The 2437-nt window shown below is 39.6% G+C and overlaps 1 pseudogene; it reads left to right on the top strand.

Moving 5' to 3' along the window:
• Nucleotides 1-916: 916 nt before the first annotated feature.
• Nucleotides 917-2151, top strand: LOC138171056 (Golgi-associated PDZ and coiled-coil motif-containing protein pseudogene; annotated as a pseudogene).
• Nucleotides 2152-2437: the final 286 nt, after the last annotated feature.

The raw sequence follows: 2437 nt of genomic DNA, 5'->3' as shown, positions 1-2437 counted from the left end.
AGGTGATGCAGTGAATAGAGCACTGGCCCTGGAGTCAGGAGGACCTGAGTTCAAATCTGGCCTCAGATACTTAACACAAATCTCTCTATGTGACCTTGGGCAATTCACTTAACCCCAATTGCCTACCTTCCCCCCTCCAAAAAAAACAACAACAACCACATAGTATTTTAAAAATTAATAACTCATTGATTTTTAACATTCTTTACTTTTAAAATTTGAGTCCTAGGTTCTCTCTCTTCTTCCCACTTCTCCCCCACCCACCCAGAAGGCAAACACTGTATCAATTATACATGTGAAATTATGCGAACCATATTCCCAAATTAACCATATCAGAAAAGGCAAAAAAAGAAAAGGAGGAAATTATATTTCAGTTTGCATTCAGAGTTCATCAGTTTTCTCTCAGGAGTAGGATAGAATTTTTTTTTTCACCAGGACCCCCCTGAATCATCTCTGGTCACTGTCTTGATCAGAGTAGCTAAGGTTTTCACCGCTGATCATTCTTGCAGTATTGCTATTAGTATGCATAATGATTATTTGGTTCTTCTAATTTCAAGTTGCATTGGTTCATATAGCTCTTGTCATGTTTTTCTTTTTGTTGTTGTTGTTTATTTGTTTATTTTTTCCTGAGACTACCACCCTTGTCATCTCTCACAGAATAATAGTACTCCAATACAATCATGTGCTACTTGTTCAGCCATTACACAATTGATGAACATTCCCTCAATTTCTAATTCTTTGCCACCATAAAAAGACCTGTTATGATTCGCTCCCAGAGTCTTGGTAATTCTCCTCCCACTGGCAGGTTGTGGGGGTGGAGGGAGAGGTGAGGTGAAATCCCTTAGCAGTGTCTTGTCTGAGGGCTGAGGTGGGGCCTTGGTGGGCTCTCAGAGAGAGCCTCCAGGGTGGCTCTTGGGGAATGTCAGTGTTCTGGTGACTGGAGGAAGTGGAGAAGGAATTTGGTAAGGCCTTTGTGGACATGGACCTGCTCCTGGGTGAAATCGACCCAGACCAGGTATACATCACTAAGGAGGGATGCCAGAAGATGACCAGCCTGAACTCCTAATTTGTGCAGCTCTGCCACAAAGCATGGACCCAATCCCAGATTTATCACAAGCATGAAGCACAGTTGGTACATCTGAAATCTGCATTGACCGAGACCCAGACTGAAAACAGCATTAGAAAAAGTCCACATTGAACTTTTACGACTGCACTCTGTTCAGTGTCAGTTGCATGCCAAAACTGTCCAGAGTGTCTACTCTGGTGCCATTTAGGTGAAATTGGAGAGAAAGTTTGAAGCAAACAAAAGAGAAAAAAGTGAAATAAATTCAACTTGATGCTGAGGTGAAGCTATTAAGAAAGGAGAATGAAGCCTTGGAAGACAACAGTTCTCCAGGTGGAATCTTATGGGGCAAGACTGGACAAAAAATTGCCAGGAAGAGTCCAATGGATCCAGTTACTGGGTCAAGATATGAAGGGGACTGCTCCTATGAAATTTTGGAACCATCTAGAAGCTAAAATCCACCTGCATGATCACAAAACAGTTATTCAGATTTGAAGAGAAGGTAGAAAACATCAGTGCAAGCACTGCCAGGGCGTGATCAGGATTCCTTAAGTAAAAGTCAAAGTGTTGGTCCAATCAGAAAGGTTTTTCTCCTCAAAGAAGATCACAAAGGACTTGGTATTTCAATGACAGGTGAAAAGGAACATGGTATTCCAGTTCTCATCTCTAAAATCCATCCTGGACAGCGTGCAATCTTTGTGGAGGACTGCATGTTGGGGATACCATTTTGGCAGGCAATGGAGTTAGTTAACCAGAGAAATGCTAAGCATAAAGAAACTGTATTCTTTCCCAACAGAGAGAAGAGATTAAGTTTGAAGTAATTTATGTTGATCCTGAGGTAGATTCTGATGATGAAAACGTGGAGTGTGAGGATGAGGGTAGACACCATCATAGTTTGTATCTTGATGGGTGTAAGTGGAAATCCTGTTTCTTATCAGAAAAGTGCAAATGGGGACATAAAACTGCTACAAGGTTTTAATAAGAATACAGTATTTGATGGACATGAAAATGGAGACCTAGGAAACTCAAGTTAAACTTGTCTTGATGAGAGTGCATCCAAATTAAATGAGTCAGCAGAATCTTTGACATAAATGGTTTATTAAATTGATTTTTCTATAAAAAAGAGCTTATATAAATATTTTTGTACACATGATTCTTTTTCCTTTTGCTTTGATTCTTTGATTTGTGGGTACAGACTTAGTAGTGGTCTTATTGAATCATAATATATTTGCAATTTTATAGCCCCTTGGACATAGTTCAAAGATTGTTCTCCAGAATGGTTGAGCTACTTCACTAGTACACCAACAATTCATTAAAATATATATGTTCAATCTTCCAATCAAGCATTTATCATTTCTAATAGGTGTAAGATAGTAC

Source organism: Petaurus breviceps, unplaced genomic scaffold (assembly GCF_028583685.1).
Source record: "Petaurus breviceps papuanus isolate PSGF00001 unplaced genomic scaffold, PetGlider_PUasm1.0 41, whole genome shotgun sequence".
Taxonomy (NCBI): Eukaryota; Metazoa; Chordata; class Mammalia; order Diprotodontia; family Petauridae; genus Petaurus; species Petaurus breviceps.
Note: the sequence above shows the minus strand (reverse complement) of the source record. Positions and strands in the feature narration are given on the sequence as shown.